Source organism: Anastrepha ludens, chromosome 4, assembly GCF_028408465.1.
Source record: "Anastrepha ludens isolate Willacy chromosome 4, idAnaLude1.1, whole genome shotgun sequence".
In the NCBI taxonomy this organism is placed as follows: domain Eukaryota; kingdom Metazoa; phylum Arthropoda; class Insecta; order Diptera; family Tephritidae; genus Anastrepha; species Anastrepha ludens.
In genome coordinates this window covers 97740803-97762230 of record NC_071500.1, presented here as the reverse complement: position 1 = coordinate 97762230, position 21428 = coordinate 97740803, and positions in this window count along the sequence as shown.

Genomic DNA, 21428 nt, shown 5'->3' with positions numbered 1-21428 from the left:
AGAAAAAAAGAAAACATGCTGCTGTATGTACCTATACCCCCCTCACTGTATACTTATATTGATATAAATAAATAAGATTTCTATGACGTAAATATAAAAACTGTGACTCATATTAAAAAAAAAATTAACTAAGACGTGCTGGACTATAATTTGGTTCCACAAAAGTGTCGGGTTTAGTCTTCTAAATATCGCCGATAAGGTTTTAGCGAGCGTATTGTGTGAAAGACTGAAGCCCACCGGCAACTAACTGACTGGACCTTATCAGTGTGGCTTTAGACCTGGAAAGTCCACCATCGACCAGATTTTAAAAATACGCTAAGTCTTGGAAAATATCCACGAAAGGCGAATCGACACAAACTATCATTTCGTCGACTTCAAAGCTCCATTCGATAGTACGCTGCAGAACTTAATCGCTCAGGCACAATCATTTATAAGAGCGTATAACTGTTGGCGTATGCCAAAGGCAATCAGCGCACCAATCAAGAAGAAAAGTGGCCTGTCGATGATATACTTTCATTATTATATGTTCGCTGTTCTTTTTCAATTTCCCATAGTGCTAAAAAAATTTTTTTTTGTTGAAAGTATTTTTAATAGTCGCAGGTGAATAACTCTGAACCTGAATACTTTCTCTCAGACATCGTGAATCAGTTAAGTACAAATATTTATAAAATTCTGCTGCCTAAGTGATTTAGTTACTTTACAGACTAAGGAAAAAGGACAACTTCACAAATATTTTACTAGAATAATCAAATAGTCTTGTATGGCTAATATAGCCTCAAATGAAATTGAAGAAATAGCAAAAGAGTTCAGTCCATTAGTGGAACAAAATCAAAGGTCGAGCAAAAGCAACTGTACCCTTAATTGAATTGCGTAGAGGCGATACCAGCTGTCTATGCAAAAAGTGAAAAATATCTATGTTAAATTTTCACTTAAGTGGCGACCAGCAGACGGGAGTCGTTCTATAGTCAATATTCCTGCAGCGCAGTTCCCTATGGAGCAGTGCAAGCAAACAAGCCGGGACAAATAACCTTTTTCAAAGGCAGCAAACGTATACGCACACACGCACACGCACACATGACCACAAAACAAGGATGACCCGTCCGACGTTTGGGTAAAGAACGAAAATACACACACACCGGCACGCACACACATACATATGCTTAAGGACAGGCCTCACAAAAGAATAGAGCAGAAAAATGTCTACCTACTACGCTTTTATTTCCAAGAAATTTAAAACTTTTTACAAAATGTACGCATGAAAAGGGATCGCCCGAACGAGCTGCTCGTGCGCGTGTATTGGAACACTTGAAAACACATGCAAGTCATATACATACATATCTATGTGTGTATGAATGTGCATTAGTTTGTATGCGCATGTGTAAAGTTGTTTGCGGCGCACAAAGAACCCCTACAAATAGAAACGTCGAGCAGGTAGATTGCGCAGGCGCTGCTGCTTGAAGATTGGAAAATTATTGGGTTGGTTGATTTATTTTTAAATTTTAGCTGCTATATAGCAATTGTTATTAGAATTTGTCTTCTGTATATATTGAGCTACATTTACTCAAACGAGGGGACCAACAAAAGTTCGCTTAGTGCAGATTTCACAAATTCAATAAATAAAATAAACAGAGGGTTTCGCGTGAACTGGTAGTTGAGTTGGTGAGGCTGGTTAAATCCATTTATATACGTATGCATCTCGAGTAGCTGAACCATTTAGCGTTGCTCCTGAAACGTTTGGCCGAGCTCGTCCTATTATTCGTGGCGTGGGCCTTAATGTTGTTCCATAAAAGGAGAGACTTGCAGTTTTTAGCCTCATATTTTTTATGAGGAGCGTTTTATGGCTATTAGAAAAACGATCCATTATTCCATGTTCATGTTCGGAGATTCGAACTTACGCACTTCCGCATCGTAGTCACGCACCAAGCCTTTTGGCTACGGCGGCCGCCATTTCCTTTAGGAAAGTCCACTAAGACTTCCAACAACAGTGAATAGGTATATCCATCCTATTCAGTTTGCATAGGCTGCGCGTTCGCTTTCGATCTCATTTTCGCATTTGCCAAGTCCTGCTTTGATCCTATTTTTCCACCTTTAATCAATTAGTATTTAAATTCATTGATAAGCTGTTTGAGAGTGGCAACTCCAACTGTGATCATAAAGAATTCTCTCGAATCTCGCTTTACCATTTCATGTGCTATGCATTTTCTTCTTTCTTTCGTATCTCTCATTTCATATTCTATGCATTTTCTTCTCAAATTGCGATAGCTGCCGCTAAAAATGCTCTAAAACCTACCTCATAAAGGTCTCGCCTTACAGATCTGACAAGCAACTTCAGCTCTCTTCGGCCGACTTCAACTCCGAGACCGCATTTGCACAACATCCAGGGTGGAGTCGTGATTGTGTCTATCAGCCACAAAATAAACCTGTGTCCAGGCTCTTTACCTATGACGTATGGAGGTTTTTCGTCGGCGATAGTCTTCATTGCTTTCGCTGTGAATGAAGATGGGATTTCCAAAGGGTGTCGTGTCATGTGCATTACCATCTTATGTGTTTATGATATGATAGTAAGTCGTTAACTCAAGCGTCTGTAATTGGCGTCGGTACGTCTGAGTCGACCTTCTCATGTTGAATTCAGCACTTGTCGGAAAGTTCGGTGTGATCAGACTCGTCAAGGTCGTTGATATTATTTAGTTCTAGCTCCTGCTGCTGAAACAGCTCTATTGTTCATCTTTCTTTGTCCTTTTGCGTAGCGTACGCAACACTTGCTTGGAAAACTTGCGTGTAGGTTTCCAGTCCTGTTTTGAATAGCTGCCTGTTAAATTTGTCTCTCTTGACTGGGTAACTCCTCACGTTCTCTGGCGAACTTTGAACAGTAGAGGAGTACGTGTCGCATCTGCAAATAATTATAATACGATTAAGAGTCTATTAATTCTCTCTCTACGTGGACCTGATTTGAATTCTTAGGTTCCGTCTGTTATGCCCGGCGTTTATGGGCTTTATCGAGTATTTTCGTCAATGCTTTTAAAATGGAGAGAACAGCACTTTCGATTAAAATTAAAAAAAGAAATTAAATAAAAAATCAAATCGTAGACGATGAACCTTGGTTCTTCGGGTTCAGAAACTAAGTTGCTTTCGTTGTTTTAGTGCCCTCAAATCGCTAATTGATGCTTTGAAGTCAGTCAATAGAAAGGCAATGGTGCCAATTTCTTTCACCAGAGAATTGTAACTATCATTTCACTGTAAACCTCAAAACTCATATCCCTAAAAAGTATACTGAAGGCTGCCTATGACTGTCTTTATTTTTGAAACTTGATGGGACACCAGAGTAGTGATTGCGACGCTGCTTCTTGCACTACCATAAGAACCTAAACTATTTTTTTTCATCTCAAATATTCAGAACTTTTCAAATATTCAGCTGAAAAAATGAAATTTTTTTTGAAGATATTCAGAAAATTTCAGATGTTCATCTGAAAATATTAAGCTATTCAAGACATTTCATATAGTCAGCTGAAAAAATGAAACTTTTTTTGAAGACATTCAGGAAATTTTCGATGTTCAGATGAAAATATTAAACTTTTTTTTCTATCTCAGATTTTCAGGAAATTTCAAATGTTCAGCTGCAAATCTTAAACTATTTTTTTCTGTCTCAGATGTTTAGGAAATTTCAAATGTTCAGCCGAAAATACGAAACTATTTTTTATATCTCAGGTATTCAGGAATTTTGATCAGCTGAAAATATTCAACTATTTTTTCTTACCTCAGCTCCTCAGGAAATTTTTCAGATAGTCTGAAAATATTAAATTATTTTTTCTATCTCAGATACTCAGATGTTCAGCTGAAAATATTAAAAAATCCTGAAAATATTAAACTTTTATTTCTATCTCAGATTTTCAGGAAATTTCTGATGTTCCGCTGAAAATATTGAACTATTTTTTTAATTCTGATATTCAGGAAATTTGATCAGCTGAAAATATTAAACTATTTTTTTTATTTCAAATATTCGAAAAAATCTGTTCAGCCCCATGAGTTCAGTCCAAGGGTGGCTGATGTCTGGCTGATTCCAAAAAAAAAACAAGAAATTTTGAGGAAAATTCTTCCGCAATAGGGGGCAGATAATTAATGCAGTGAAAGTCAGAGTTGCATACCCAAAAAAAAAAATCCATTTTAAGCACTGTTTATCGTAGCGAACTACCAGCTGGAATTTTTTTTTGGAAATTAATTGCAAGCCTGTCGCAAAATTTAAAAGCAATGGAGGTTAATGCTGTGAAACTAAAATTTGTTTTGGTACTTTCCTCACTGCTAACTAAGCGAACTTTTGTCAGTTCCCTCGCATGTATGTATGGGGGTGTGTACTCTGCAGGCGGCATCGATGTTATTGTGTGTTATTTTAGAGACAGCGATTTAATTTATTGCTCAACATGCAGATATGTACCTTCATACACACATACATACCTACATATGTATATATAAATTAGTTTGCATTGGTCCTGAAAGATTTCAAATTGCTATGCATATAAAAAATTAAGAAAAGTCAAATAATAAAAACGTTAGACTTTCAAATTACCTGCTTCTTTAGGAGCCAATAAAGCCTGTCAATAGTAATCTAGAAAAACAGGAGACTCAAATAATTGACCAATGACAAATCTGAAACAGCTGCCAACAAACTGAAGCTGTGTCATGCTGAAGTCAAGAAGGTTTAATTTTTCTATATAAATTTGCATGTATGTGTGTATGTATGTAAGCATTATATCCAAATTACACGAAAGGCAAGGAAAAGTAAACGAATCTGTGTACAGTGACTGTAGGTGGATACACACATACCCGCATGCTTACATATGAATATCCTTTTAGCATATCCTTTTATCGCTTACTTGGTATGCAATTACTACCAGGAAGCAACAGCGCTATTATTTAGGAAAAATAAATAGCAAACTAAAAACGCCTATTCCAATAGCCATATTTTGTCCACTTCGCAAATGTTTTCCTCGGCATAAGGAGGATGATTAGGATAGAGAGAAGCAAAAAACGCAGTATCCTATGCATGCAAAGGCAAATTCTGTTTATAAACCACTAATGGTGCAAAGACATACATATATAGGAATATATATGCAAGTATACACACTCTAACCTTTTGTTGCTTTCTGATCTAAAGATCCTCTTTACGATTGTCAACAATTGCTCAGTTGGCGCAGCGGAAGTTGCCGGAACCCGTGACGAAAATGCTGATTTTGACTTCAAAAGATTAACCAACTGATTTAGGGCAGTTAGTGCAGGATATTTTAAAACTGAAAATATAGAAAAACAATAAGTGAAAATGAGAGAGGATTGACTGTAGGATTAAGTAAGAATGGTGCGTAAGAAAAAAGAGGGATTGGTATTAAAAATTGTATCATTATTATTTCGAAGATTGAGTGCTGAGACCTTAGGATCCATTGTGCCACCTGCGGCCACCCAATTTTATTTTTGCTAATGACGGTATTTTTGTGGAGTTCGATTTAAGCTTAAATAATTCACTCGACTGAAAAGAATTGATTTTAGCAAATGAGGATGAATAGCCAGCGACAAAGTGATAGCAAATCAATTTTTTGACCTTTTGACCACAATACTTGCTTTTGTTTTTCAGCTGAACGTCTTTGTAGGTTAGCAGCGCTAGCAATAATAAAACATTGTTTTTGTTTTTTTTTAGTTTTAATTTTTTCTCAAAATATCTTTAATTAAAAGAAACTATATTATATAAATTTAATTTTCAAGATTTATGCAGAAATTAGAAAAACTTCATAAAATTTACATTCCAAGTCCACCGTTATTAATTAGAATTTCTAGGTAAATTTTTGGTATGCAGTTTTATAGTCAATCGAGTGTTAATATTAAAAAGTGTAAATACGAAGTTGCTGAAAACACCGGGTAATTTTAATTAACTTTAAAATTCATAAAAAATGTTTTTTTTTTAAGTTGTTTATTTATTTGGTATTAATAATGTTATGTTCTAAAATAAACAATAGTTTTAAATATATAATATAATATGATTATACAATGACTCTAGACGAGTTCTCAAGTACATGACGAGCTTCTTATAGATATATATAGTAACATTTTATTAATTGATGGTATTTTAGATGTGTCTGCTTTAATTTGAAGCTTTTATAATATTTTATGATTATATTGCAGAGAAAAAAGCCTGTAAAAAACAGTGCATGCTTAGCTTTTTTAATAGAAGATAAAATGGTTTAAAGGGAAGTTATGTCGGGTATTCAGCATGAGATTGTGTTTACGTTTGTGTATTGTTTAGCCACCAGCATTTTTTATTAATATCAAGGGCTTCTATTTTGTCTCTGGGGGAGATGTATGTATCAAAACGTTGGTTTTCTCTGTTAAGGGCTTTTGACGTGACTGTTTTAACATTGGCTCTTCTATGAATGTGATAAATTATCGGTATATGGTTCTTATTTTGTATAAAACCGTTCTTATCAATAGAGAGGAATGTTTCCGGTGGTGTAAATCCATTTTTAATGGTTGACAGGAAATATTCATCGCTTTCATGGTAAGGTGCCCTTATTAGAGTGTTATTATTATTGTAAAGACAGCGCATTATGTGTCTCCTAATTAGATTTATTATATGACAGTCGATTCTGGGTACTTTGGCTGTGTTATATACTTTTGCATTCGTTACCTATTTGGTGTAGTTACTTTTTGCTGTCCTATATAAGGAAGTGCATGATCTTAGAACCCTTCTTTCCAGTTTTCTTATCCTTTCCATGTAAGATGGTGACAAGTTATACCAAATAGGACACCCATATGTGAGTATAGGTCTTACCAATGCCTGATACATAATTGATTTTAGCCCGTTATGCAGAAATTTCGTCGAGAGCATTTTCTTATAAGCATAAAATGCTCTAGTTGTTTTCTTTATTTGGTTGTTAATGTGGTGATTGTAGTACACGAATTTATCTAAGTATATGCCGAGGTATTTGACTTTATCGGTTTGTTGAATTGTGGTATTTGTGCTCTCAGATTTAATTTTGAAAATTTTCCAGTTTTTTTTGATGTTAGTGTTGCATTTTTTGTTAGGGGGGCGGAATAGCATATTTTCACATTTGTTGGTGTTTAATTTGAGGTGCCAGTCCGATGTATATTCTTCTACAGTATTGTATTTAAGTTGGAGATGTGTGTTTATGTTGGCAATTGTATTGTCTGAGTGGTAAATAACAACATCATCTGCGAAGGCTATTATATTGTCGATTTTTTGCAGTAGGTCTAGTATGTACCTATATGTTAAAGAGGGTGGGGGCATTTACAGTTCCTTGCTGTAGTCCATTTTTTATATAGTAATCTCGACTGCTTTTTATATTATTTATCCATACCGAGAATGTTCTATTACAGAGCATATTGTAAATTAATATAATCAGATGGAGAGGAAATTTGTATCCGATAAGTTTTGTTATAAGTCCTTCTATCCATACTTGGTCAAACGCTTTTTCGATATCTAGGAAGCAAGCTCCTGTGACGTATTTTTTATTCTATTTATATAATGGCAAATTCACCAAAGAATTGTCGTTTATATCAGTGTTGGCCAAGAGATTTATACGATCTGACGCTAACACTGCTAGGGTATCATTTTGCATTTCTACTACTTTTATTATTATTGTATTGTATTACGAGGGCGGTTCAATAAGTACCCGTGTTTGATTACAGATTCCGTCCTAACATCTATCAAACGATGGAAAAACAAATTTCAGACTGATTGATGGGTTAGTTTGGATTTGGCAGCTATTCGAGTAAGACTTGTTCTGTGATTTCCGCTAAAATGGAAAAGGAACAGTATCGTTCGGTAATTCGCTTTTTGTTTTCGGATGGGGAAAAATGCGAGGAGATAGAAGCAAAGTTGGATGTGTGCGGACGCTTCGCCATTTTTGATGAGGAGCGACCAGGACGCCCGGTAGACGTGGTTACCGAGGAAGTCATTCAAAAAGTCAAGGACATGATTCTCGCTGATCGACAAACGAAGGAGCGAGAAGTAACAGAGACCATAGGTGTGTCGATCGAAATGCTAATTAATAATTTACATAACAAGTTAGCGATGAAAAAATTCTCGGCCCGATTGCTTACGGTAGACAACAAATGGATGCGGCTGTTAATCGCGTTTGGAGAAGTAAAAAATTAAGTCGATGCTCATTTGTTTTTACGATTCCAAGGGAATTGTCCACAAGGAGTTCGTGCCAATGAGCCGTCAATGCAATTTCCTATCTTGGCGTGTTTGTTATTCACCCTGAATACCGCGAAGGAGGAAGCTGGCGCTTATTGCATAATAATGCACCATCTCATCAATGCACTCTTGTGACTGATTTTTTACTAGAAACTGCATTTTAACCATTAATCACTCACCGTATTCACCTGATATGGCTGCCTGCGACTTCTCCCTATTCAGAAAGTTGCATTTGACCATGAAAGGAGAACGTTTTGTGTCCTTAGAGACCATTCGAAAGGCTCGTACCGACATCCTGAGGGGCATTCCGGTCAATGACCTGAAACACTCTTTTGAAAAGCTTTTAGATCGCCCAAAACAGTATATTGAGGCCTGAGGGGACTATTCTGAATAAATAAACTCGAAGTTATTAGAACGAAGCTCCTGTCGTTTCGATTTTAGCTCAGACTTCTTTATTTTGGACTTCACCTTGTATATCCGCCGCGGCTTGGAGTTACATGGTTCAACAATCCATCTTTTAACTAGTCTTTCCAATAAATCTGACGGTAGGTTGTCAATGGTGGCTTGAATGTTGTAATAAACCGATTGCTAAGTGCGCTGTATGCCAACTTGCACATGTCGTCGGTGTTTAACTGATTAATTTTTGAAAACGAAAATCCATTCACCTTGGCTCGATAGTGCTTGGTATTCACCGTAACGGCGGTTTCTTCCTCATGATGACTTGCTCACCGCTGCTGAGCAGAAATGTGAACACAGTTAGCCAATCTCAGCTGTCAAACCATACTTATCGATATCAATAGTTCTCATGTACCTAAAAAAAGAACCGATGCATATCAGAAAGGCTTTGAGGACCGGAAAAAACACTGCCCCAAGTCTATTGTAGAGTATGGGAATCAGTTTGCGTCCTGGGCAAGATTTCCCAATTCTGTCCTGGACCGATTTAACAACGTGTGACCTGGCGTTGTCCTGCAGCAAAATCAGTCTGTCATGTCTACCGTCCCATTCCAACCGTTTTTCTTTGGGAGCTCGATTCAAATGCTTTACCTGTAGTCGGTAACGATCGTTAGTGACGGGCGGAGAATTGTTCCCATACCCAAATATCAAGACGGAGTATTACTTTGAATTGAGCAAAATTGATAAGGGTTAATAAATCAGTGATTTGCGAGAAAAATACCAGCTTAAGTGAGCCAACATAGTACAGATTGTATTTCTAGCAATACCACCTACCGTCAAGTACAATCCCCATTAAGTGAAGAGTATAATTTTCCAGGTAATTTTTTATTGCTTGCTGAAATATACTTTTACACTGCTTCCCTTATAAAATCGGAAATATTAATTCATAAAAATAATATTTCATAAATTAATTCACAAGTGTTGTTCAAATTAATGGTTCTTCCTTCCCTACCAGCCCAAAAAAATATTAATTTTTTATTACCAGCATTTATCCCATTAATCTCCCTTCATTTCCGATGCAAAAGCACATCCGCTGAATGAAATCAAATCAAATTTAAATTGATTAACCTGAGCCATTCACGAATTAAAAGCACTAAAGTGAATACAAAGCAAGGCTCAGTCATTGTTATGGCCAACACTTTGCACAAAAACTGATCGGCATTATCGAATCAAAGCGAATTGCCAAACGGACGGGCAAAGTCGACAGACAAGCAAAGTAACTTCGCTGTGTTTTTGATTTTTGTTTTGTTTTTTGCTTTGTTTTGTCTCATTTTAGTGCTTTAATTTTTTCTTGATTGTTTTACGAGCGCAACTGAATTAATTTTAATACCATGTCTGGGCCAACTATATGTATTGCTCAATACACATACACACACACATATGGGAATATATTTTTTAATATCTCTTATAGATATAATTTTTGCACTCCACCACTATTGACTGATTTTACTTATGCGCAGTCCAATCAAGTGGTTGCCCTACCAATTTTGATGTGCGGGCTTGCAGAGTGAGCCTCTACGCGCCGACGAACGCATTCACATACAAACATACATATAGAGGTAGGGCTGCTGATGCTACACAGCCAGGCCGACCACTCACTCAATGTTAGTGTCCATTTGTAGTAACTGTGGCATAAAATGTTGCTAGCGGCAAAAGGGACAACAGGGGGAACACAAAAACACAATCGAAATTAAAGAATCGTTGCGGTTTTGCGAACGCGTAAAAGGATGTGCTTTTAATTTCCAAGTCATAACTGCGCAGCAAAAGATTATTATCGCTCTTCGCCACACCACCATCTTCCGCGCTCGCCGCCTCGCAAGTTTAAGCGAAAGGGTTGCCCGTATGGCAATTTATTAATTATGCGTAAATGGGTGACCGACAGTAATACAAAAAAACAAAATCTGTTGAAATCAGCAGAAATGCGAAAAAAGTGAACTGAGTTCCTTTGTAGATGCAAAAGAAATATGGACAGCCAGTTTGGGATCAGTTGGCTAAACAGCGATCGTAGTCCATAGTAAGTGTAGCAAGATCAGGCAGTTTATTGTCTTAACCATGCCTTTTTTGCTTACCTACAAATACAAAAAAAAATGTGAGCGCGGACGTGCTTAAATGGAAATGTAGACGGTTCATAAATCCAAAACACATCTATAGGGTGGTCCAAAGGCGGGTAACCTACTTTGACTTACAGTTTTGTGCCATCCCTGAATGGCAAAATAATCTTATGAGACGCTTTTTCATGGCAGAAATGAGCACATAAGCGTATATAACAAGAAAAAACTGTTACTATTATTCGATGATTTGTGCACACAGTGGGTTTCGAGTGCATGAACAGACGAATGTTAGTTGCGCTCAAGTGTCAGCCAGCTGATTGCATTGCGCAAAGTTATTTTAGTTCAATCATAAAGTCCAAAAATACTATCCGCGGAATGCTTCGCTTCGGATTTTTTTTCTAATTTGAAGCTAGTCTCTCCCGAAAGGTTTTCTTTGACATTTAAAACTAAAAACAAAACTTACAGAAGAGGCGCGTCTATCAGTCAAAATGTATTAAGAAATCATAAAAATAGTTTTCAAACTACAATAAATCAAAAGGGGCCAACCCGATTGGAATGCTGTTTTTCGCTATTACCCTTTTGCATCATTCGACGGAATAATCCGCGCGATCAAAATAAGCCCTCGCGAGCAAAAATTATCTCTTATCACCAAGAGCAAAATTGACCGCGAGAACAAAAACTCTGTCCTATCACTAAGACCGGAATAGGGCTCGCGAACAAAAACTCTCTCTTTTCACGAAGAGCGGAATAGTCCGCGCTATCAAAAACTCTCTCTCACCATGAAGAGTGAATACGCCGCAATATATTTTTGTTTTGTTAAAGCTTGAGGACAATAAATAATTTCGGTAATTCTGTCACATTATTTTTCATTAGAACAAACAACTTGCCCACGCAAAATATTATGGATGGCAGGTATTTTGAGAACATCGCACATTTCGAGCGGTGATGCAAAAGGGTTAAACTTTGGAATATTTACTATCAATCTGCATTAATCAAACTTATCATTTACTGCCTATTAGTATTAAATTTTGAAAAGAAAAGGAATATTAAAAAAAATGGTGTTTGCGTGGCAAAAAGCATGACATTTTTTGAATTTTTTATTGTATATTTATTTAATATTTAACTTTGAAAATTACCATCAATTTTGGTATAAAATGTTTACAAATCGAAATTATCAGGACCCTATAAAAATATTTAAAAAAATTAATTGATGATTCTCCTCCTATTTGTGGTGTGCGACTTGATGTTCTTCCAGAAATGGAGGGACTCACAGTTTTAAGCCGACTCCGAAGGGAAGTTTGTTTTTTTATAAGGAGCTTTTCCATGACTGTAATGCGTTCGAATGCTTGCTTATCTGCCGAGGGCAACCGCCGTTAGAAAAAGATTTTTCATTTTGCTGTTTAATGTACGGTGTTTCGAACCTCCGCACTCCCGAATGATAGTGACGCACCAATCCATTGGCCTACGGCGGTCGAAAATATTTATGTTTTTTTAATAAAGCATAATGCGAATTTTTTTCGACATCGTTTCTAGCAGACTCGGGTTCTACATGAAATTAAAAAAATAGAAGCTCAGTAGAGTACAGCTTTAAAGTTAATTTCAAGCTTCCAACATTTTAAAGAAATCGATCCTTAATTAATGCAACCCATCTTGACCAACCTATTTTTTTAATACAAATTCGTACTTGCGAATTTTTGATACAAATAACTTATTTTTCACATCTATTTTTTATTTCCATTTGTAAAGCCACATCGAGATGAAGACCTTAAATTGGAAGGAAGCTCGGTTAAATTCCCAACAGAGGTGTAAGCGCCAATTATACATATACATTCTGTCAAAAATATATCGAGAATTGTTCATTCTAAAAGCGCGCATTCCACATTCTTGCATGTCTAAATTTTTTTTGCTGGAATGTTGGTACAACTGTCCTTTATAGTCTCGCAGAGGTTGAGCGTGATTTGACAATTAGCACGTTTTTGGCATTTAATTACATCAGTCAACCGCAGGTGTGCTCTGCCATTTTCACTGTGGATTAAAATATAGAACAAAGAATTTGTCTTAAAGTTTGTGCTTTGAACGGGATTTCGTGTACCGGATCGTTGAAAATGCTGCAGAAAGCCTATGGCGAGTGTGCTTTATCAAAAACATGGGTCTACGAGTGGTATAAGGCTTTTGCAGACGTCCAAGAAGTCGTGGAAGATTTGCCCCAATCTGGTCGCTCATCAACGTCTTTAATGCATGAAAACGTCGACAAAGTCAAGGACATGGTGCTGGAAAACCATTGTTTAAGTTTGAGGTAGCTCGTGACCTTAGCGTTCTCGAATCAATTTGCAACATATTACACCATCAATTGGGGATGAGACACTCGAGGCATGAGGCTGCTCGACTAGTTCCAAGAGAGTTGAATTTCTTTAAAAAAATCTATCGGAAGAAGGTGGCTGAAGACTTGCTTGAGCAAGTGAATAAGTGCATTCGGACCTAGCATTTATCCAGCGCATCACAAAAGGTGACGAGACGTGGGTATATGAGTTTGACATGCCAACCAGTCAACAGGCGACTGGATGGCGCTATCCATATGAACCGAAACCCAAAAAACCACGTCAAAGTCTGTCAAAAATAAAAGTCTGCTACTAGTTTTTTTTTTTTTATTATCATGGTGTTGTGCGGTAAATAAAGAATATCATTTGGAAGCTATGCGACGTTTGAGAGGGAATGTGCGTAGGAAACAGACCGATTTGTGGAAAGAAAACTCATGGATCTTGTACCATGATAACGCACCGCCTCACAAGACACAAATTGTGACCATTTTTTTTACCAAAAACTCGACAAATATAATCGTACAACCACCGTATTCCCCGGATTTCGCCCCCTGTTACCTTTTCCCAAAACTTAAATTGACACTCCGCGGACGTCGCTTTGAGTCGATAGAGGCCATTAAGGAGAATTCGCTGAAGGAGCTGAAGAAGATCACTTCAAATGCATTTAAAAGGTGCGTTGATGACTAGATTAATCAATCGTTGGCATAGAAGCATTGAAGGCGACAAAATAAATTTTGATGATTAAGCAATTATTTTGCGTTTTATTGAACAATTCCCGGTACTTTTTTGACAGATTGTAAGTTAAGGATTTCCACACCTCTACAAGTAAAAAAAAACTAATGGGCCAGCCGCACAAGAGAAAACACAAGTTATTAAACTTTATTTAAAATTTTAGTCTTAAGTCTGATCGTTCTGACCATTGTTTGCTTGCCACCTTCTTGCATACCCTGTTTACACCCTGTTCTCTGAGATCGGTTTTGGCGTTGACGTCACACGGGTGAATTATATCGTAGAATGTAGTTGGGAATGACTCCCATGGCATTTTGGAACCAAATAGAATGCCACCCTTTGAATTATACTATGAAATAAGATACCGCGACACATCTAATGGGTATGAACTTTTTATATTTGTAAATTAAACTAATACTTGCAAAAAATCGAAAATAATTTAATTTTTCAATATTTCAAAAAGAAAAAAAATATTTTGTATATCTTACTTTTTTTATTATTATTATTTTTCAAGTAACAACATATTTACAAGTATTTTGGTTTAACATCATTTTTAATTTCAACAGGAGCTGTAATTTAACTACTTTCTATCCTCAATTTTCATATTAATTGAAGATAATGTCTTTCAAAATTTGAAATTGACTTTAGAGCTTTGCTTTACTAAACGTTTTTTATTAGAATTCTATGTACACTACGCTTTAATGTCACCCGCATGTGACGCGAGTTGAAAAAGAATATAAGGGGTGGTTAAATTTCAAGAGCCGATGTTGAATGTGAACCACACCTAAACGTCAAGGTTTCTTCTGCATTTGATTGGACATTTTTCAATTTCAGACTAACTCAATTTGAATAATGGAAAGGTACACAATCCAGCAACGCGCTAAAGTTATTCAGCCTACAACAATTCAAGAGCTAAAGGATGAGATAATTCGGCACCTTAACGGCAAAGAACCTCAACTATGCCTCAGCATCATCGAAAATTTGGACCATCGGGTGGGGGGTGCCGCCGAGGCCGCGGCGGCCATTTGGCCGATATTTTGTTTTGTTCATAATTGAGTTATACCAATATTATGACAATAATTTAAAAAAAAATTGCATTTTATTCAAAATCAATACCGGCCCTTGAAACTTAACCACCCTTTATTTTTAATCCAAAGTGACTCTAAAGTAACAAAAACTTTGACTGCCGGTTCTATGTTTCTTTATCAAACACCTGATTTAAATAGAAAAATATTTACTAACCCTACGGTCGGCATTATACCTCCCGGGTCTGGAAAGATCTTTTTCGACTTGGGACATGAATTTCACACATTTATATTATAGCTAACGACTTGAGCTTCCAGGTAGCTTCCTAACATTTAATTTTCTATCGATTTATGGATATAACCTTTTGGAAAAGGCCCTCGAGCAGCACGAAAAAAGGGTTTAAAAAGTTACTCCTTAAATGCTTTTTCTACACCTGCAAAATATTACATCTGTTGGACATCTCGGTCTGGCCAGACCTCTATGTTTGTACAAGCATTTGGATGGGAATATGTGGTAAATGCGTCACATTTATAATTAATTTTTAATTTTTTACGTTTGTCATTGGTTTTGGCATGCGTTGAGCTACCCGCCGAAGCAAAAACAATCGTCGAAAGTACTTTGGTTTGTGAAAGAAAGGATTTTTTGTTGATTTGCTCTTTATTTTTACATCTTTCGAGAAGAAAAAGAAGTTGATTACAATGAAGTTTTTGGTAATATATGAGGTGATATTTATTTATGGATTAGGTGGAAGGCTAGCAAATTGTGTATATGAGATTTTTGAGTGCTCTTGACATACTGCATTCTTGCATACAATAAAATAGAAACGAGTTTTTCGGCGTAACGTTTCGCCTCCTTGTAGACAAACACGACAATCTCTCTTCGCTATGAGTGTATCGGGTCCGGTTGATTGGTTGACTACAATATTCCCAGGGATTGTAATTGGTTTGTTGAAAAATGTTTCTATAGCCAAACGAGTAGTGAATTGGGAAGTAACGGCTGGATTATTCATACGATTTTCGATGCTTGCAAGAACCAATGTGTTCGATAAATTCGTCAAAAAATTTCGTCTCGCATCACTTTTGCTGAGCCCATCAACCTCCTGATTTCCTGTGTTGACTTTTTGTTTTTTTTTTTGTTTTTGTTATTACTAAAAAACAGTCTTTACGTGTAAGTGAAATTTTTACGGTATTAAAGTTTTTTATAAACTCTTTTTTTTTAATTTTATTAAACTTAATTTCTTTTTGAATTATTTTGGGCTAATTAACGAACATACATCGCGTTTTTTTAGCTCTGAAGCTCTTAAAAAACACCCAGAACTAAAGATTTAACCCAAAAACATATTTTTGTCTTACTCAGTTTGGTCTCGAAATGGAAAGTTAGTAGATGAAAATACTTGAATCTTCAAAAAACCTACCAAAAGAAATTATTGTTATATTTTTCATTTAGTCAAAGTTTGCAAATGTACCTGCCCTCGAACCACCCTGTGTAAACCGCAGAAGGAAACAAAGGCAATGCGTGCTTACTTCTTTCCGTTTTTTATATTTGAATCTTCTTGCCTAAGCTTCGATCGACATGAATGTATGTACGTGTGCCACAGAGGGTTACAGTTTATTGCTTCATCCACCGTCCACGTTTTTTAAGTCCGTACCATCGAAGGATCATTTATCAAACGCGTTGATGGTCAAGCACTTTTGTGCTACTTTCAGGCATACACGACGACTTTCCATGTTGTTATGCCAATCATAAATGATCACCACTTCCATAGGCAGTGTACATGTATTATATTTATGTAGATGTATATGAGTATATGTATATGTACATGTGTATGTGGGCATGTATATGTGTATACGTAAATATATTTTATATCTAGTTTTAATCTATAAATAGTCTCATACCCTTGGCATCTACTCAACGCCTCAGCTAAGCAGATCATTTAAAATAGTCTTAACTGTTTGCTAATTAAGGCGCGAATTGGTTGGCATTGTGAATGTACTATATCCTTTGTGTCTAGAGATTTTTACTTAAGCACCCTCCTTAAATGGATTTTTCTTACAGATTTATGCACTTAAGCAGATTATACTGTCCGCTTATGCTAATTAAAGAGAGAAGCTGCTAATTGTAACATTTACGATACTTGTTTCCACTTCATCCAAATCTGCGATCGTTTTATGGCAACAATACTCGTAAGCCCCGAAGAAGCAGGACATTGCTAAGGCTGTTTGCTTTTTTAGGGATCTTTTTATACTTATTTAAACAATTTTATTTTATTTTAGCATAAATAAATGAAAGAAATTAAAATCACAAGCGCGAGTTTGGTAACTATCCATCATCTCGAAAGCTAAGGAAGTTACTAAGGAAGCTCAAATTACTTTCAACTCACATTTATTGCACGTACTCAATCCCTATTGCCTTTACTCTAAAGGAACTTTACTAAGGTCTTTCGAATAGGATCTTTGCAAAAATAAATATAAAATACTAACTTTTTTGCGGTAAGCCTTTCGATCTAGTCTTGTTTGTAAATTATACACTTCCACCTCCACTAACACGCTAACCCAAAAGGCAAAATACCTAGTAGGTGTTATCCTAGACCCCAAACTCAGCTGGAAGTCCAACGTAGAGTACAGGGTAAAGAAAGCGAATATAGCACTTTACACGTGTAAGAGAATGTTGGATAATAAACGGGGTCTCCAACCAAAACTATCCAATTGGTCCTATACAGCCATTGTAAGGTCAATACTAACATATGCGGTACTAGTTTGGTGGCCTGAAAAGAAATACAACAAAACTATGCTGAACAAGATACAAAGAACAGCGTGTATCTTAACTACAGGAGCCCTTAGCACCAGTCGTACTGAAGCGGTCAATGTACTAACTCATCTGCTACCATTAGATTTACACATTAAAACAATAGCTACTTGCAGCGCGGCGAGACTCGGAGAGATAGGAAGCTGGACAACAAGGTCGTACAGGGACACTCGCTGCTCAAAAACAGATCAGACTACACAGTCCCTGACCTTAACTTCAAGAAAGGCTTTACGGTACGTTTTCCACCGAGAGTCGAATGGAGCAAAGGGATGGTGATTGGAAGATACGATATCGAAATCTATACCGATGGTTCTAAGATGAACTGTGGTGTGGGAGCTGGCTTTCATTTGGAGCCACTCAATCTATCTCAGTCAATTCATCTTCCTGACTATGCCAGCGTGTTCCAGGCAGAACTTTTAGCGATCAGGGAAGCATGGAAATCACTAAAGCTCTATAAGGAAGTTGCTGCAGGAGTAGCTATCTTCTCAGATAGTCAAGCAGCTATAAAGGCCTTAGCCTCCAACTCCATTTCATCCAAACTGGTCTTACAGTGTAGAGAGGAGCTGGAATTGCTTAGTCCTTGGCTTGAAATTACTCTGATATGGGTTCCCGGTCATAGGAGCATACGGGGTAACGAGAAAGCGGATGAGCTAGCAAAAAAAGGTTTTACACTAGACTTAGCAGAGGTGGTAGCAGTCTCCACTCCACTGAACACATTAAAAGCATCCATTGCTTTACACTATCTTGCTTTAGCCGGAAGAAGATGGAAGCAAATAACTACGTGTACTACAACAAAAAACACATGACCGAGGATGTTCTCGGATGAATAAAATGTATTTCTGGTTCCCCATTAAATTCTGGTTCCTTTAAATCGGGGAGCAGAAAATATTCCGAGTGGTCCAAGGGTGCCCAGTCAGTAGAATAAGCAGAGCTGGAATCCTCTTTCCATTAATTTTGCGACGACAATTGCTGAGGCGTGAGCGGAAAATCACCCGACTTTCTCGTATCAAACGAATGTCAAAAACAAAGAAATATACTGATCTGGCTGAAACTTGGTGTGTGTTCTTCCAAGAGATCTACCAACTAAACATAACTTCGATACGCGCCAGTAGTGTTATATCTATGACTTTGCACGAACTTTTCAAACGACCCTTGCAACTACCCCTAAAAGTATACAAGAACCTATCTATTATTTATCTTTTTGATCCCTGCACGAATCCTCCCAAATATGAGGTGTGGTAATTAAGAGCGGGAAACAGACAGCAACTGGCCAACATAAGCCAGGTTGCCCAAATGGCAACTGAAGACAATGTTGACAGTTGTTTTTTTTTTGACATTTCAGGCATCACTACACATGAATACGTTGCTATCGTTCATTCAAGGACTGGACAGTCCTATGTTGTGCCTCGCAGTACGAAACTGCACCGTCCCATTCTTCATGCATTGTTTAAAGCTTTTTAGAAAAAATGAACTTCAATCTTGCTTTACCAGCCCTACTTATTTAACCCCAACATGGCATTTAATTGCCGCACATTCAATATACTTAATCCTGCCATACAAGATTTTCACAGCAGTAGACCTTTAAATTTTAAATGCATAGTTGAGGTTATTTAATTTTTTTCGAAAATGTTTTTTTTCCAAAATAAATGCAACACATTTTGGTTTTAAAATTTCACGTGAATAACATAAGTGGATAACAAAGAAAATCGCATCGCGGTAAATGCATTGCAAAGGCACGGAAATAGTGCGAGTCATGTTGCGTAGAAGCGAGATCGAAAGAATCGAGAAAGGTTTGGTGGGAAGCATCCCATAAAGGCGGAACTTTTTTTCATTTTTACGAAAAAGACATAAAACCTGAAGCAAAAATATACTTTGCTGGTATGTACCTGCTTTGAAATGTGTGGCGAAGAATTGAACATAAACCCTTTTAACGGAGAGAACTGGGTCTTTCAGCAAAACTCTGTACCGGCACTTAAAGCTAAAGCAACTCGAGAGTAAATACGACAGAATATTCCATTACTTATTTTTTCCTGAAGATCGGTTCTGGTGCAGCCCCGATTTAAATCCTCACGCGTACAAATTTTAGTTGAAGTTAGAGGGTGAGATCAGTAGTGTTCGCCACCGAAATTGGGCGGACCTGAAGCATGCACTCACAAATACTGCAGCAGGTTCATATCTAAAGAAACAATCCGTTCCGCTGTATCTCAGTAGGTGGACCGTTTGAAAGCCTTTTACTAACGTAAAAGTTGATGAATTTTTTTGAATATTTCTGGAAGTTTTCCTGATTAATAAAAAATAAATGAAATTTCCATTGAAGGTGTGACTCTTTCATTAAATTTCTAAACTGATCTAAAGTTTTAACATATCACATTTTATGACTGAATCCATTTCAAGCGAACCAAATATTCTGGATATTATCGTAACTTTTTCTAAAGTAAAAGTGAAGAAGTAAAATGAAGAATTGTGGAAAAAATTAAAAAAAAAAAAATTTAAATTTTGGAATTTATTCAATATTGAAAATATTTTTATATTTCGTTTATTTTATTCTTATTTTATTATAATTCTAAAATATGCTTTAATAAAAAAAAATTTTAGAGAGAAAAATTTAATTTTTTTTGTAAAAAAATTTTCGAAAAATATGTTTTATGAGCACACTAGCCTTCTGATTATTTCCCTTTATTAACTGAGGCTATGCACAGTATTCCCTGAACGTTTTACAGTGGGACTCCCGCACGAATGTATAGAATGCAGAAGTAAATCTGCCGATTTTATGAAAAAAAAAAACTGAGATTGTTTGTGATATACAAAACAAAAATTCATGTCATTTGTTGCCGTCTGAACAACGATTGATTTCGAAGAGTGTATGATTACGTGTGCCGAGTTTCTGATGACATGGCTGCGAAATTTAGTAGAATTGTGACTACTTCAAATAGCCAAACCAGGTAATCCATGGTGACAGAAATTCAGAAGGTGTGACAAATATTAAGCCATTAACGGGCTCTCAGTGAATTTGAAAAAATCAGCTGATTGGCTGACGCAACCGAAGACAGGACAGAGATTTGTTTACGAAAAAAAATGAGATTTCGTTGGCGACATACGAAAAAAATCGACAAAAACCTATCCTGACATTATTTCGTTGCCGTCTAAACAACAACTGGTTGGACAAGTGTGGAAAGACGTGTGAAATGAGCAAACGAATTCTACTGCCGAATACGCGCACGATAGAGAGAGAGTAATAAGGTGGCGCCGATCGTGTTACCGCTACTTTGCTCTCAGGAAATTTGACAGAATCATCTGATTGGCTCACGTAACCGAGGTCATGACAGCGGTTTGTTTACGAAAAAATGAGATTTTCTTGGCGACATACGAAAGAAATCGACAAAAAACTATTCTCATATTACTTTGTTCCCGTCTGAACAACGACTGATTGGACGAGTGGGGGAGTACGTGTAAAATGAGCGGGCAAATTCTACTGCCGAATCCGCGCACGGTAGAGTAATAAGGTGGCGCTGATCGTGGTACCACTACTTTGCCCTCAGCAAATTTGTGTGTTTTCTTTTGTTGTAATTGTGTAATTTCTTCTTCTTATTGCATTCTCGTTCGCCTTTTCACATTTCTCTCATGCAATTGCACACATGTGATGCCACGTACTCTCTGATGGGCGCAGTCTTGTTTCAATCATTCTTGGAATCTCCGGTGACGTGACAGCCGAAGTTACTCGTTCAATTTGGTTTTTCACCACAGCTAAAGACCAAACTTGGTAACCTATCATACTTGGAAACCGAAGTTATTCGCACAATTTTGCTTCGGATAGCCAAACCTTGAAATCTATCAGTCTTGGGTTTT